Below are 17,077 nucleotides of genomic sequence, written 5' to 3'. Positions count from 1 at the left end.
AGAGGACACAGTGGTCTGACTCTCCCATCAGGACAAGATCTTAGTGATAAATTAATGCAACTCTGGACAGAAATGTGTTATGACATTGGATAAGAATTTCATAGCATGAATGATGCCATAGTTGCATAATTAGAGCTAAAGGCAATCCGATGAAATATTGTATGTGTGATTTTTTTTTTTTTTTTTAATCCAGACAGGTCTAGTCTTTTTTAGATACTTCCCAGCAGAAATATTACATATTATAGCTTTAAGTGATGTTCTTAGTTTAAATTGACTCAAGTATGACTAACCCAATATATTTGCTCATCTTTGTCATGTGGCTGTGTGGCACATGAACGCTCTTATCAGTGCCCTTCTGATGCAACTGAAACTTTTTTTTGTATTAGCATTAATGTTTCTATTCATACCACGGTAGCTTGCAGTCCTGTTGCTTGCAGTTTTGCTTGTGGCTATCCAAGCTGCTCAAATTTCTGGTAGCTGCACATATTACCTCACAGGAGGCTCCTTAGGGAGGTCTTATTTCAACAAAACTTTCCACCATGTCTTACTGTAAAAAGTAGAACAGAGTGCTTGCCACAGTAGCGTTGTGGACTATGCATCGAGGAGAGAGAGAAAGAAAGAAAGAAATAATGGCATAGATACACATATATAGCATACATACATAGCTCTATAATGTTCCACATATAATTTGCGAATTATCTATTATAAAACCATGTTATAACGGCACAGCTTTTTAACTCAGGGCTACTATAATGAAAGAAAGGAAGAAGGGAGGGCAGATGGTAATAATTTCTTTTTACTATATAGTATATTGTGAACGGATGCATAGCTAATGAAATGGATGACACCAAAGACAGGGTGCTGATAGAGTAGCAATTACCAACTGCTGCAACTGCATTACCTACTCTGCCTCAGTCACATGCTCATAGCCCTGAGCATGTCTTAGGCAATGCTCACAGCAGCCAGTCTCTTACCACTCCTCTCCTGCCTGTCACTGCTCCTCTTTCCCTATCGTTTCTTTTGTTCTTTGTAGTCCTTGCACATTTTCTTTGCACAGACTCCCATCATTCACTACTCAACTGTGTCGGGTAACAGAGCAGTTAATGTTTTTTTTTTTTTTTTTGTGGTTATTATATGCATTGTGGATTACTATTGTCACATAATATAATATAAATATTAACCCATGAAGGTCCAACGCTACTTTTGTGTCAGTTCCCAAATGACATTTGCTCTATATCTAACCTTTCTTAAGGGATTTATCACCATTTATTAAAATATTACCTTCTGTGTTTTGCATTTTATCAGGAAAAATGAGGTATTTTCCTGTATTTAATTTACTAATCATGTAGATATTCATAAAATTCAGATTAAAGTTTAGGATTATTATATCAAAAAAAGAGAAAACTGTAGAAAAATTGACTTTTTCAGTCAAATATATCATTAACTGAACATAAAGAAAAGCATTTCCATCCACTGTCATTTGTCAAACTCCATGGGTTTTACTGGTGAATCAATCAGTGGCGGCTGCTCGTCTGTCAGAAGGGGAAGCTCATTGTCGGCTTACATCAAAAAAAAAAAAAAAAAAAAAAAAAGTCAAGTTATTTAAACAAATTCGTCCCTCCGTTCCTTTTTAAGAAAATGGTCAGTGACCTTATCATACCAAGTAAACAAGAAAATGTTGAAATTATGTTAAATTGAAACAAGCAAGTACAATGAGTGTGTTTTATTTACAGTGCAAGAAATGAACAAGTCATTTCGTAGTGGTTTCTCTCTCAATTTCACAGCAGAATGCGCGACGGTATTAAACTGAACTCTGTCAAGTGAAGGAGTTGATCTCAAAATAGCTGTCAATCAAATGAAATTCAGCCTTTCAACTGATCCTCCAATCAGCACATGGAAGCCCAGCGTCCAGCCCAGCCGAGCTCCGCCCACAGCTCCATTCACCCCCAGAGATGCCGAGCGTCCGGGGGTGGGACAACATCGTGGCATTTATCCAATTACCGTCCAGTTTTGAGGCAATGAAAAAAACTGTTCCACTCAGTCCCATTGAAGCGCATGGACGCCGAGCATCTGCAGGCAAATGCACTGAGCAGAGATCGAATGAGAAAACAGCGCAACGGGAATGTATGAGAAGTGAACAACATCGAGTCTGTTGATTTGTGATAAAACTGATTCTGAACGAACTCATCCTTGAAATGAACGTGTTCTAACACATTTGTAGTCAATGAAATGTCAACACAACCGAACATATTTGACCATTTAATTTTCGTAATTTTAGGGGAAGCCATCTATGAGAAATCGCCTCTGGAATCAATGTTGTAGAAGAAAACAGTGTTTCCACGTTCACTACGAAGCCTCTGAACGTCCAAACGGGTCATATCTGATAACCATGAAAAGATGACAAACTGCATTTTACACCAATTATTTACATATATTGATAGGATTAATGGATCAACAGGTATTAAACAGTTTACATCAGTCGATGGTTTTGGTCTGTGATGGATGTTTGGGTCTTTATGGGTTAATGTTACTGTAAAAGCTATGCAACCGAAAACCATAAAAGCAACAAAAAAATAAAAAAGGCTAATCCTGTCCAAGGTAGGAGAGGCTTGTTTTAGTCTTCACTGTTCGTCCAATTTTTAAATGCAGATTTCACATTTGCATTGAAAATCCTCAGTTGTCCTTCCCCATACACTTATGTCTAAATCCTACACCAAAGGGAATGGTTTTATCAAATAAGCTTCTGACTGCACATTTTGAACACCTTTACTTTACTGACCCGTGTGTGACCCGACTCGGTGAAGGAATCTGTAAATCCAGTGTTGTAGGGCATGAATAAAAAACTTGCCGATGACCATGTTTACTTAAGTGCCAATGTTCCTGATTTTTTGAGTGAATTGATTGCTGCCCTAAAGGTGAGAATTCTCATTATAATAAAATGTGGAGTCCATTTGGGGCCACCGTTGCTGTAAAACTGTCATTCTGACTTAAATCACTGCAAATTTTAGTGCCATTGTAGATTTCAATGTAAAATATACCTATGTAAACTACTAAATAAAAACACTTATTACTTATAATTGCCTTCTAAAGTGCATGCTATGATCGGATCCATAGTTAATTTAGAAAACAGATGAATAGCACTATAACACTATTAACACTATAGCTTAAGAATCCATTACATCACCCTTCTCCTTTGCTTCTTTGGTGTTTTGTGTGGTGTTTCTCTGCTATGTGGTCTTATAGCACAAAGCTATAATACAATATAAACCTGTCGAATCCCCTGTTGATAGTAAATGTTCCTATTCCACTACCTGCATGGGACACACATCTCTGAATTATCCTATGATTAGCATATGCTAATGAGGCGGTAGGTGGTAAACACTGAAGTAATTACAGTTCTTCAAGAAAGAAAGGTGCATTTGATTGATTGTTAATCAGCATCAGATGGATGAGACTGAATCCAAGGATGCAGTTGAATGCGGCTTTAAAACTGCAGATGACACAAACATAGTGTATTGCAATGATTACAATGCGCGGATGGAAATTATGATAGGACAACATGAAGATAGTTCTATGATAGTCAGTAGGTCAGTCCCTTTTAGTCCCAAATCCAACAGACGGCTTATTAAATGAAGAAACATGGTTTACCAACAAGCAATTATGCACAGAACCTAGCACTGTGAGTGGAAATTGCAACACCTGCAGAGACCCTTAAAGCTAATTTGGGAGAAATCCTTTGAGTGAGACATTAACTCAGCACAAATGATATGAAAAACTCAATTAACATTTAACCAAGTGATGAAATATAACAATACAAACAACTGCGCCTCTGGGCACAGTGAAAATAAGCCCTCATTAGCCAGATGGAAATTATTAAAATAAGATAATAAGTAGCCCTCCCCCAGTGCAAGGCTGCGCAGGGTGGAAAAGTTAAAGATGTTGCTTTTATTTATGAGAGAAGAATGTTAGTAGGAAAACACCTCATAAATACATTCAAAGCAATCTGTGAATGTACATAAACTAAATATAACTTTCTATATTTGACAAACTTGCACAACACGGAGATGAAATGCCATATTTGAAGCCAATTTCTTAAACTAGTTTTAATTTTAGATGCCTTTTTCCTTCACTAGACTACATATGTCCTTCTACTTTCATCTCACTGAGCGTGGTGTTGTGTAGATACAGACTATTGATTTCAGCGTTGGTGGTCTGTGACCTATACCAAATAGCAAGCGGCATGCTTATCTCGTCCCTTCATCATAATGGGATGAAAACATTGGGAGCATTCTTGGTAGTTCATGGGGGGGAAGGGGTGATGGTACCAACCTTTTCCCCTTTCACGCGTGATCTATTAATTCAGTCATATATCACTGTAATGGTGTATTATTCTACAGCTTTCATTCTTGTACTGCACTACAATTTCCTAAAATATTCAGCCTGACACTTTCTCAGCCCTAGTGATGAATAAAGAATTATACAGTCTTAGCATCATTAAAATAATCTGTTGAATCTCTTGACTTTCAATTTCCCCTCCTTGAGGCTCGGAGTGTCGGCCTGACAGTCTTATGATATACATTCATGCTGCAGTTTATGACTTTGTCCAAACTCTATGCAAAACACAGTAAAGAAAACATAAATCTACTATTTACATGTTCTCTTACACGGTGATGTACTTGTAATTTCCTTCTTGCGAGACCAGAATGTAGTGTCATAAAGTGAAGGCATGTGTTGCTATTAGAGCCACATACTAGACTGTACAATATCCAGCGATGATTTATGGAGCATCACCATCACCTCTCCAATTCCCATCTATATCTGCTGCTATAATTACACTCAACAGCATTTTTCTTGTACTTGCTGCATGGATTGATGTGCATAATTTATTTACTTTCCGACAGATTTTAAATAGGAAGCATCAAACCACAGCGTAACCTTGGCGCCTCATCCAAGCGCAGTAACACTGCTGTCACTTTGAAGAAAACAAAGTGTAAATATGCAAATGTGTTTCAGTTGTACACTCCCTTACTATGGCTGAAGTGAGAGGACACTGACTACCTCTGGTGCATCTTATTAACAATGACAAAGTTTTTTTTTTTTTTTTTTTTTTTTTTTTTTTTTATACCACCTTGATTGTAAACTGTACATCCAGTGACATACATTGGCTCCAAAACGGGCTGAACTGATGCATATAGGGCTGTCTTAATTAACACTTTAATGCAGATTAATCCGTCATCATGATTAACCCTTTCACACATAGTGGTCATTACAGTGGACAGCTATTCTTTAGCTGTTCTCTTGTATTTTCATGGATTTTGTTGTTTTAGTTCCATATCAGCCGACACAGTGGACACTTATGCATCATCCCATATACTGCAATTCATACCATTACTGTAACTTTGTTCTTGTAGATAAACCTGATTTTCAGTAACATGTTTGAGTGTAAACCAATTGCTGATTGTTGTTAGACTGTAATTAACAGTTTTTTTTGTTGTTTTTTTTTTTGGCGTATTATCTCCATGAAATGAGTAAGAATTAGTATTGGAGTATGTTAAAATATGAGAAAACATCGGATTAGCAGGATAAAAAGTGTTTTTATTTCAGAGTTTTCACATAGTGTATCAGTAAATACATGGTTTTTTTTTTGCTTCAAAAATTAAACACAAGGTGTCCATCTGAGTGGATATTTTTGCAACTCCATGAAAAATAGGTTCATCAGAAAAATTTCAATCTTGTTTTTTCTTTAATGCCTAAAGAGGAATAAAAACACTCAGGAAAAAAAGTTGATTGAGGTTCTCATAATTCATGCATGAAAAAGGTTGATCTGATTAAAAATTTTAATGCAATTAATCCATTTGCAGAGCAGAATGACTCTGAACGTCCCTGGCATTTCGGACAGTTTGTGCAAGTAGACTTACCGCCGTGCATGCACAAATGGTCAGTTGATCCAGTAGAGAAAGGCAGCAGAACCAACCCATAAAGATGGAAGACACTAAACAGCACATTGGCCCTCTGGATGGAAAAATGAGGACAAAAAAAACAAGACAGAACAGTTTCAAGTTGTTTTGTTGAAACTGTTGAAGGTGTTTCATAAACAAGTTAAGTGCATATATATTCCCTTTTTTCTTCTGTCTGTTTGCTCATGGAAAATGAAAAGTGATTAATATACAGGGTGGGAAAGCAAAATTTACAATATTTTGAGGCAGGGATTGAAAGACAGTGTATGACCAATTAGTTCATTGAAAGTCATGAGAATTTATTTGCCACAAGAAAATTGACATAATAGAAAATGTTTTTATTCTATGTGTCCTCCTTCTTTCTCAATAACTGCCTTCACACGCTTCCTGAAACTTGCACAAGTGTTCCTCAAATATTCGGGTGACAACTTCTCCCATTCTTCTTTAATAGTATCTTCCAGACTTTCTCGTAATAGTTTTGCTCATAGTCATTCTCTTCTTTCCATTATAAACAGTCTTTATGGACTCTCCAACTATTTTTGAAATCTCCTTTGGTGTGACGAGTGCATTCAGCAAATCACACACTCTTTGACGTTTGCTTTCCTGATTACTCATATGGGCAAAAGTTTCTGAAAAGGTATGGATAATAGTGTTAGGTATGATTATGACATCAATATATGTTTGGTTTCAAAACAATTAACGTAGTGCCTGCTGAGAAAAAACAACTAAATGTTCATTGTAAATTTTGCTTCCCCACCCTGTAGACTAAAAATGAATGATATTTAATTATGATTAATCAAAATTAATCCACAGAAACCCTGTGATTAATTTGGCTGAAAATTCTAATTGTTTGACAGCACTAATTACTTCTCAAAGGTACAACAACAGGTTCTTAAAATCACCTACATGCAGGGAAATGGACAGTAGAGATGTCAAGCTTTTTGGCGCCTTTAAGCTGAAGCTCTTATCCGGGGAAAAACATCACGAGTGAGCTGGTAGGGATTTGACGTCTTCCTCAAGAACCCTTTAACTGCTTGAATGCACACTTGCTGTTGTTTAGGGATGGAATGCATCACTGTATATCTCTGTCTGTAATAACTAGGTCATACTGTTACAATGTGACTTCACTATAATGTGCTCTCAATACATTGTAGATACTGAATATGAAGCGGTGTCATCAATATTGACCATTGAGTATTCCATTAACACTATCTGCTAGTTAATGTATGAACCTTTTGTTGCCAGGGGGACAAGACTTGCCCCCCCCACCCCCACCCCCACCCCTCATTCAGGAACACCAGACAGAGAATTTAAAATTAATATTTCATAGTGCTCGAACGCCTGTCAGACAAATTTATGTGGACATCCCGTCAATAAATGGTTGAAAGATTGATGGAATATGATGTCCCCGGGTGAGGCATGAAGCAGCTGGTGGGAGTGTTGATACGAGTGCTATTTTTGGAAGATCTCTGGTTCTTTCCTTTAATCTGGTGGGGCAGTCAACTGATGCATTGTTGTACGCATTAGTGTGTTTGCAGAAAATGGAAAAAAAGAAAAGCAGGAAGTTCCTACTGCCACCATGATTAACAGTGAATCACAAGTGAAAGATCTAGATTAAAATGAAAATGATCAAACAAACTGTCAACCGTGTTTGAAAAATACTTCTAATACTAATACCGACAGGACAGTATGACATTCCTAAAGAAATGAGAATTTCACAAAGCATGTTTTAAAAGATGAATTAGCAGATATTTTCTTTATCTTCATTGCTGTGATATTTGTTTTCTCACTGCAGAGTTCAGTACACGTGCCTAGAAGACTAACTATAGGACCATGATCAGCCACGGAATGAGTAGACGACCAGAAAAGGTGAAAAATACAAAGATCTTAAATTACCTGCACAGCAAATGTGAGAGTGTTAAAATTTCAGGGACAGTGTTAAATGGAGAGTGTTGGTGTTCTCTTAACTCCACATTGCTATAAAATAACTTTGCCTGTGTTACCACTGACAAATAAAAGTTGTCAAATCAGAATGTTTTTAACACTGATGTTATATTTAACCCTGAATTGGGTAGATCAATCCACACCCTCACGTGAAGGTTCCACGCCCACACAAGACCATAATGACTCATGATGTTTCAAAATGGCTGCTTCAAGAACAGGTGATCTGGGTGATTATGCCTGCAACCACATTGGCAGAAGAGATTAAACACACCTGTGGAGCCTGATTACTCTGGTAAATGTAACGTAAAGAACCACGACAAGAAGGGAAGAATTTCTAGGGATCTGAGAATAGGATTAACGTTACCTTTGCCTAAACTTTCTCAAGTAGAGAAAGACACTAAAACACAAAGCTTTTAGGACTTACAGCATAGGAGTGTCACTTCTGACACTGTATCTCAACACCAGCACTAGTGTAGTATGGATACAACACTGGAAAGTGTTGTGTAGTGTTACTTTTTCACAATGAAGAGTATTGAACCAACTAAAACTGGGTGTTAATCTTTTAACATTTTCAAAAGTGTTACCATGACACTGTACAGAGTGGACACATATAGACACTTTGCAAGTATTGATTTCAACACTATGGGTGCTAAATTAACACTGGCATTTTTGCAGTGATACTTGCCTATAATTTGGTGTCTTAAGAGACCCCCCCCCCCCCCCCCCCCTCCGGACCATATACAGCAAATCAGAAAGTCAGAAATGCTTCATTAACCCCAGGATGGATAATTATTGGTTACAGCATACACAGAAAGTGCAAAAAATAATTAAATTAATAAATAAATAAAACAACCTATATGTACAGTAATATAATACAATATACAGTAAAATAATAAAACAACCATTCAGCAATGATTTCAAAGAAAAAAAAAAATATATATAATAAAGAAAGAAAAATATTTTTACATGAGTGTGGACAGCAATAAAAAACAGGAAACAAGATGTGGTGACAAAAACACAATTGAAAAAATAATAGCAATTATGTTGTAAAAACAGCAATAGAAACATGTATGGTACGTACAAAAATGTGCATCGGCTAAAATTTGCTTAGAGGTCTTATTTATGTCTTTGTGCATGAGAAATCAATATAAGTGAATCCCCAAAGGTACTTTGTGTTGGTAAATGCAAGTTATGCAAATTTACAGGATTTCAGTTCTGTTGCAACATGTTGATGGTCATGTGAACTATGTTTTCAGCTCAAAAATGTCTAATTTCATCACAATTGATGCTATATTTTCATGTCACAAATGGCCAAGTTATATTTTAATTGAATTTACCTGAAAAACAAATATTCTATTCTTTTATATTCCCCATGTTTTCTTACAAGATTATATAGTACATATCACATGTTTTATTTTTACAGGTTGCAATATGGAGTATGGTGCTGATCCATCCTGCTTATGTTACGCCAATACATACATTAAGAATGTCACACATTACTTTTTAAATCAACAGTTTTCTAATAATAAGCATTTTTATAAAGAAATAAAAATTCTGTATTGTTATTTACTCTTGTATGATGATAAACTATACAATAAATAATTCTGATACTAGTTTTCACGCACAGGGATCATTAGTGTAAATGGTGACATGGCTGCCGAGCATCAGTATGATGGGATCCGTAACAACCATGTCACATCCGTCCACTGCCGCATTTTGTGTTTTTGTGTCAGCTGTTATTGTTTTAGATCCACAATACTAACATTTATGAATAAGAGGATAATTAGCAATAGTAAGTATATGAGTTAATTACTAATAAAGTACTGGTGCTGACCAGAGCATCATGGGTAATGTCATGTCCGTCCACCAGCAAAAGTTTTCACATACAGGTGCTATTCAAAATCCAATATTTCTGAAAATATAGCTTCCACTGTCAAATAATATCAGTAGTCTGTGCACAAATAGATTAGCATTATTTCAGCACAGTTCTATGCATTTCTTAAAACTTTTTTTTTTTACAAAAACGGCCACTCATTTGACCCCCTAAGTAAATTTTAGCCGGTATATAAAAAAATTCCCTTAAACACATTCAAAGGATTCTGACTTCTGTTTCCATCATCAGTTGTTTTCAACTTACCAGTGGCAACATCATACTATACAATAGTATTATCGGAGTATGAACACTGGTCAGATATGGTGGACTTCGAAGTAAGTCCACTATATTTAGTGAATGGATGGATAAAAATGGGTCATGCATATAGTCATACAGCATGTGTGTGATTTTTTTTTTTTTCAGAGCATATGCTTTCATGACAAAACTGTCAAAAAGTGCCCTATTCCCAGGGGTGAAGAGTCTTTGCTGCACCATCTTCAAGAAACATTCCAGATCTACTTTGTGTAAAAATTTCAAACTGAAATGTGTCGTGAATTTCAAGTTACATGCGTGGGTGTTTATACTATATACATACAGATCTAATTTAATACCATTGTGGGAGTGAGAATAACAAATAATATACATGTGTTATTTTTGTATAACTGATGACAGACACTGAAGCTATGACAACGGGACTGAGACTCCAATAAATTCTGAGCTCAACACAAAATATGTCTTTCAACTGTCGTACTTTCATGGCCTGTCGACTGCTCTCTGACATCATAAATAAATTAGCAGAATGTCAAGAAAAATGCTTAACATTTGTGCAGAGAAACCCACAAGCCCAGAATGGAGGAAGCACACAATATTAGTTGTGACAATGACAGATCCAAACCTCTGCAAAAGCCTTCAATGGATTTGACATGGTCCCATCTTGTTGGATCTGTCAAACTCCTCTTGAACTTTTCTTTCGATTATTTTACGGTGAGGAACACAGTACAGCCTAGAGCAGCTCCTGCATGGGTTTAAAGTAATGTGCTTTACCCTGACAGTAGAGATATAGGGCTGAGGCTGGGGGTAAGGAAGAAAAAAAACAACAACTCAGAGGTCTCGAGAGAGCACACTGAGAGTTTGAAGGTTAGCTCTGCAGGTTTTTTTTTTATGCTAATACAAGAATACCACAAAGGTGTTCAAGACAATTGATTTACACCATGAGAAACATTTGGTTTTACACTTTCCAAAAACGCATGGACAGCTTCTCTATTACATTCCAAAGCAATATGTAATTTCATTTAATTTGCATCAGTAATGTTTTGGAGGCTATAAATAGATAAGCCATCCTGTTGTGGTTTAGCAGCCTCTAAACAGTGAGCTAATCGTATGTAGTTTACATATTTATCAGTATGTATGCAGGGTGGTGACCCCAGAACTTCAGCAGAATTAAAATTCAGCTCCGCAAGTGGTGCTTGATTAAGAATCACTATAACACTTTGAGAACAGCTGTGCTATTATGTCTAAATGGAGGCATTTTCTTATCTACTATGAAACTATAAATTAAACCCCATCGCACTTGCTAAGTGATTTCTTTAATATACCAGCATTACAGATGGCATTTGGAGTAACAGTGGGGCTCTTTGTACAATAAGAGCCATTTTCCCAGCATTGACTGAGGTCAGATGACGAACCTGAACTCACCAGCGAATTAGACGCAGATCTCTAATCTCGAAGTTTTTCATGTGAAGCAAATATTTGCATCACAAGGAGTTGGTATAACATCCTCTGATCAGCTGATTACCATAGTGATGAGAATCTTCAAAGGGAAAACTTTCTTCTTCTGGGGTTGAGCTCAGAGTTATAGGTTATGAGCTGCAATATTGACTGTCTCCGAGGGCATGTTCTGGAATATGGGACACTCCACTGTTGATTATAATGAAGTAGGGAAAAAGGCAAAGCTTACTTTTGGAAGGCAGAGAAAAAAAAAAAGAAAAAGGGAAGGGAAGCAGTCTCTTTTGACAGAGCTCATTATCTTCAGTGAAGGTGTTTGAGGCTTTAAAAAAGAAGCAAGAGAAGTGGAGAAGAGGGGAAAAAGAGCTGGAGGTGGAATATCCAGGAAGGTTGAAGATTTGTGGTGCGATGAGCTTTATACTGTGGGGATCCATTTCTTAATTATTCCTCCAGGACAGTCATTTCCCCTCCATTCCGTGGCTATAAAACACACTCCATATGGCACATTTGGCAAAGGGCATTATTCTGTTCCTCAACAGGCAGGCATCAGGGGTGAGCCTGACTGTCTGAAATGTGCTGACACCTGAATTCTCGAACAGTTAAAGGGGTAGGGGTAATGGGTGGAGCGATTACTGTCTGCAAAACAAATGTCCACTATTCTTTTGTTGCAACAGATACTCCCGCCTATGCCTCTCATCTTCATATTATAATCTGCGAGTTAGTATAAGCCCTCTGACAGGGGAACTGGAGAATAAGGGGGGCACTGTTCAAGTTAAGTGATGGAAAGGAAAAGTAGTTTTGGATGGCGTGCCGCAGTCTGTTTAGTGGTGTGGGTCCGATGCCAGACATCTCCCTCTTTGTGATACTGCTACTCAGCACTGCAGCACTGTTGCAACAGGATGGATCTCTCCCTTAATATGTGTGTATGTTGGAGAAAGGGAGACGGAGCATGAGAGGGGGGGGTCACACAAATGAAAATGAAGTCACAGCATATCAGGGCAGCAGCAACACGCAGTACTGATATTGAGATAACAAGCATGTTGCCCCGCGAGAGAAAACTGTAAAGAAATGAAGCAGCTCAGACATCTCTCAGAAGATTTTTGCCTCCATTTGTTTTAGGAGGGTGCTGAAATAGGGTGGCAGGCTGCCAGTGATGAGCACTTGTCTGCGTATGTGTGGGAGAAAGACACTTCATCACACGTGTCTTACAAAGTGAGGACAGAACATTTCCCTAAAGTCCCACACTTAATATTGGAAGCAAACCTGTAGAAATTGATTGATTGAAAACGATTATCATCCGACCGGGGAAAGAATGAGTAATGCTGGATGTGTGTATCATAGATTTTCTTCTGCTGCAATATATTCAAGACTTTCAAGCTGGAATCGAAGAAGCGGAGTCATCTTACATATAAGACAGTACAGACAACAGATCATATGCATATTCTACATGGAGTTAACATAAAATACAGAACCTATTCCTACAGGAGAAACATATTGTAAGCTGCATGTACGTGCCACTTACTTAACTCTAAAAGCAACCATGTATGTATAGTCCGCAGTCCTGAATTATTAATGACATCTACCACAAAAGTGGTTCTGCTTCTCTACTGAATTAAGTATGATTGATCCTATTACGCTTGGAACCACAACTCAAACAACATCCCGATCAATTGAGTCTATCCAATAGCAGTGCAGGAGGTGTAAAATAAGATTTGGGGAAGATGTGGGTAAGCACTTACAAAGGTACAGGCCATTAAACCTTTCACTGGATGCACTGAATAGGAAGTCGCTCTGTGACATCACAGTGCCAGAGAGGGATGGCTTAATTAAAGTTTCATCCGACAAATATTCATGTGAGTTTAATGATCCTGAATCACTTCATTCCACATGAATTATGAATATTAATGAATAAGAGAGAAGGACAGAGGAAGGGTGTGCTGTGTAGGTTGGAGCCTAAAGCAAAAAGTGTCATCCAGTACTCCAGGACAGAGGTCGTAATTTCGACAGTGTCTACATTGTGTGAGCTTATCTTTATGTGTGTAACCTCGTTACACTATGTGGAAGCAATAAACCACCAAAAGCTTTCACCCACATTTCACCGGAGTAGGGGTTGGTGGTGGGGGCTTATCTCTGGGGTCCTGCCCTGCCACATTTTCCCCTGTTGAATTAACATTGATGAAGCATCTTTCCTTTAAGCATTACTCCATTTTAAATAAATAAATAAATAAATAAATGAATAAATGAACAAATTAATTAATTAATTAATTAATTTAAAAAAAAAATAATAATACTAATAATAATTAACACAATGCAGCCAAGCTTTATGTTAAATTTTTTGGAAAGGTTGTCACAAAAACAGAAATTTCTACACTTGTATTAATGTTGAATGTTGAATATTTTGGGTTTTAAATCTACAGTGCATACTACTGTTTCATTTTAGCTCCTAAAGTGTTTTGGTAATTGCTCTAAATTAGTGCAATTGCTTTCTGCTTGAGCACCGCTTGTTTTCCAACAAATTAAAAGGCTCAAGAGTGCCCTGCTTGACAATATCTTGGATCATAAAAAGTCAGGCATATCTGTGAGTTTCTTCTGCAACATTAGACTTGCTAATTCTGTCTATTAATGAATAATTAAAGGGGGAAAAAATGTAGTGGTATGTGATGTAAACTGCAGATCAGTTAAAATTGAATTTGGAATGTCTTAATCAGCTTCACAAAATGACAGATGTGCAAATTGATTCTCTGTTAAACATAATATTGCCTGTTCTCATATTTACACTAACAGCAGCAGATGACATGCAACCATCTTCATATATATAACTGATTCAGTTCAATAAGATTACATGTTGTGTAACATATTTGTGCTTTGTCAAATATATGTCTAAATATATAAACACAAATAGTAGTACATTGGAAAGGTGAGTATGACAGCAGAAAACTCTGAGCCAATCAGAACTCTCATATTAAGAGACCTTAAAGTAGGCTAAAAGCTATGAGGGAAAAAAAAAAAAAAAAAAAAATATATATATATATATATATATAAAGGAGGATATTCCTGTGACAATCAAGTCTCAATCCCTTCTCTGAAAAAAACATTCTTTTTAAACTCATGCATTTTATTTCTTCCACAGTACAAAGTGTATCCTATCTCCACAGAGATAAATCCCCCACTCGTGCGACTCTGCCACAAACATCATGACTGATTCAATGCTGCCATCTGCTGTAGATTTTAAGTCTCTTCAACGGAGCTCACAATATTTTTTGAGGTATGAATGAACAGAGTATGACTAACACATCTAATTAATACTCGTCATGTTAAGTATCAAAATCAATCCGTTTCATTATTTATTTGGCAAAGCAAAAATACAAGGCATTGTATTCAGTTACTACAGGCCGTAATGGGTTTTACAGATTCAGCAGGTCTGTTTTCTTCCAGTCCATTTACTCCTTCCCCTCATTTCCACACTGTATACTTTGTCCTGTGGAACAGCGCTTTCACAGTGCTCTCCTAAATCCCATCCAATGGTTATAAAAAGGGAGGAGGAAATACATCAGGGAGATGTATGGGCTAATGGCAATGTAGAGACCTAAAATAGATCCAAGGGCTTTAGTCATCAAATAGTATACTGCACAGGTGTGGTTTTATGGTTTAGCCGTTTTTTTTACTGCTTCCATTGCAACCTTGCAGCATTTAAAATCATAAGCATTTTGTTGGAAGGTGCCAGTAAATTCAATACGTCAAGTGTATGCACAACAGCACAGTTTGCAGAAGACATGAACACAGCCAAGATTCTGGTGGTATATTGCAGTGTGTATTGCCACAGGAGTAAAAGCACACTGCATGGAATAAACATGTCACACAGATTGCAGGGTGTATAGCTCACCTACATCTTGGATGATATTCTGATCTTCCATAAAACAGCTCGAAAAATTCTAATAAAGCAGTACTCAAAGTATCTTCCATCCCCACTTCTCTTGACAATTGCTTTACCACGGCATAATCTGTAAGGTTATTTCCCTTGCATGAAGGAGAAAATCATTACAAATTACACTGGTTTAATTGATATTGAGGACAGAGACAGAGGTTAAAGCCTTTCACACCAAATTCAGTGGTTTCGTCAGCACCAGAAACATTTAGTTCCGGATAATTAAGTCGATTGATTCACAGTCAAGAACAAGGCTTTCTAAGTAAATGAACTTAAGGTGAGACAAAAGAAAAGTAGAAAACTGGAACATCAGCCTATGATTTCAGGTAACAACCCAATTAGAATTAAGAATCTTTATTTATCAGTATATATTACATGCAACACACTGAGATTCACATCGCATTTATCTAATCATAAGATGAAACATGCAAGAACATCACCCAATGCAGACTAGGGGCAGTGGGCTGCAATGTCAGGCGCCCAGAGAGCAAAATGCCTTGCTCAGGGGTACATAAGTCAACAATTTTTCTGCCCGTCTTGGGAATCGAACCAGCGACACAAGCCGATTCTCTAACCTTCTTGACCATGGTGCCTCCCAAACAAGTATTTTGAACAGCTACATCACATTTTTAGTTATGCTATTTATTGTCAATGCAACAATGGAGAGTGGAGAAAAGAAAACAATGAGCCACTTACTCACAGAGAGCCTACCAAATGATAAACTGTATTACTGAAGTTCAAAGAAACCTTCATTAAAACAGTAATAATTGTCATTCAAACTTTGTCCAAGATCGTTGGTGTGACGGTGCCTTTTCAAGCAAAGACGTGTGTGTTGGGTATATTTCCAGACAACTGTGTTTTTACTTCAAGTCAGTCAACACTCATTCACTTTGGACTCCCGCAGGCCAGGAGGATTATATCCTTATACTGGAAGAAAATGGACATACCCTTAGTACATATGTGGGTGAGAGAGATGGCATCTTGTATGGTACTGGAATGACTCACTTATATTGTTAGAGGAAGGGGAGGGGATTTTGTGAAAATATGGTCACCTTTAACTGAGTTTCTCAGATGTTATGAGACCAATTAATTTTGACAATGGTGCTGATTTATTGAGCTGTATGCTGTTTCTTTATGCTTATTTTTTATTTATTTTTATTCATTTAATTATTATTATTATTATTTTTTCCCTTTCATTCATTTATTTATTTGGGGGAATATGTTACTTATTGTTTAGTATATTGTTAACTGTAATACAAAGTTTAATAAAGATGTTGTTTATGTTCATTCCTGTTACTAAATAACTTTTTCTAAAAAATAAAGATAAACCACCGGATTTTTTTCAATTATGTGCGGTCCATTCTTTGTCCAAGTATTTAATGAATTGCATCATAAAAATTTTGATAAATTTGAGGTTTGGGTCTCCTTTAAAATGAAAAAATGACTGCAGTTTTTTAGAAAATTACAACTTGCGTGCATATATAGTGATTTTTAGTCACACATATTAATTATTTTAACATGTAACCAACCATTTCTTTAAAATAAACACTTTGTTGAGAGGAAAACAAAGGAATTAGTTGACAAGCTTTCAAGTGTGCTTTTTAAATGTCACGAGTTTTGGTAACAGGACTGAGAAAAATGCAATCATGTTCT

General features: G+C 36.8%; 1 long non-coding RNA gene across 1 annotated transcript; it reads right to left on the bottom strand.

The window, feature by feature from the left end:
• Positions 1-8,330: 8,330 nt before the first annotated feature.
• Positions 8,331-16,560, bottom strand: LOC115431359 (uncharacterized). Its single transcript, XR_003937087.1, has 3 exons — positions 16,417-16,560; positions 12,133-12,135; positions 8,331-8,343 (listed from the first exon to the last, which is right to left on the bottom strand). It is a non-coding gene; the product is annotated as an uncharacterized LOC115431359 (long non-coding RNA).
• Positions 16,561-17,077: the final 517 nt, after the last annotated feature.

The sequence above is a fragment of the Sphaeramia orbicularis genome, chromosome 13 (assembly GCF_902148855.1).
Source record: "Sphaeramia orbicularis chromosome 13, fSphaOr1.1, whole genome shotgun sequence".
NCBI lineage: Eukaryota > Metazoa > Chordata > Actinopteri > Kurtiformes > Apogonidae > Sphaeramia > Sphaeramia orbicularis.
This window is presented reverse-complemented; position numbering and strand designations above follow the sequence as displayed.